The sequence below is a fragment of the Mandrillus leucophaeus genome, unplaced genomic scaffold (genome assembly GCF_000951045.1).
Source record: "Mandrillus leucophaeus isolate KB7577 unplaced genomic scaffold, Mleu.le_1.0 Scaffold1049, whole genome shotgun sequence".
In the NCBI taxonomy this organism is placed as follows: Eukaryota; Metazoa; Chordata; class Mammalia; order Primates; family Cercopithecidae; genus Mandrillus; species Mandrillus leucophaeus.
In genome coordinates, this window is record NW_012098643.1 from 304,588 (window position 1) to 305,320 (window position 733).

Consider the following 733-nt stretch of genomic DNA (forward strand, 5'->3'; position numbering starts at 1 on the left):
TGTATTTTTAGTAGAGACAGGGTTTCACCATGTTAGCCAGGATGGTGTTGATCTCCTGATCTCGTGATCTGTCCACCTCAGCCTCCCAAAGTGCTAGGCTTTCAGGCGTGAGCCACCGTGCCCAGCCAATCTAAGCTTTTTAGAGCTCTTCAAGGGTGCTGAGCCTCCCCTCACAAACATGTTTTTCACAATTGTGATGAAAGGTGAGTCATCCGGGCCTTCCAAGGTGGGCGATTTGTCATTTCATGACAAATTAATTCTAATATTCCAATCTCCCTAATGCTCTGAATCTCTTCCTCTGCAGCAAAACAAGGCAGGCCTGTCATTTCTAGGTCACACACGTATTCCCTGAATGTCTGTCTGTATACACTGTAGTTCTTTTGAAGCGTAGTGCACCTTGTCTTGGGTCACATGTTGTACCTCACCATTGGGGACCTGCTGGGACTTCACTCTAGAATCAAAAAGAGTTGATAGGGAGGGGTCCTGAAACGAATCATCAATGTCTTTCAAGGCAACTGCTTCACGGGAGCCCATTACAGTTTCCTTAGAAAAATCAGGGTCAGTCTCCCCAGGTCGGTGTGGAAAGGCTGCTTCTATTGGCAAAGAAGACTCAATCAAATTCAGGGGTATAGTGTTTCCACGGTCATCAGGATTTTCTCATTGGTCCTCATTCCAATTTTCAGAGTCCCATTCCTCCTCCTCCTCCTCCTCCTTTTTCCTCTTCTTCCCCTTC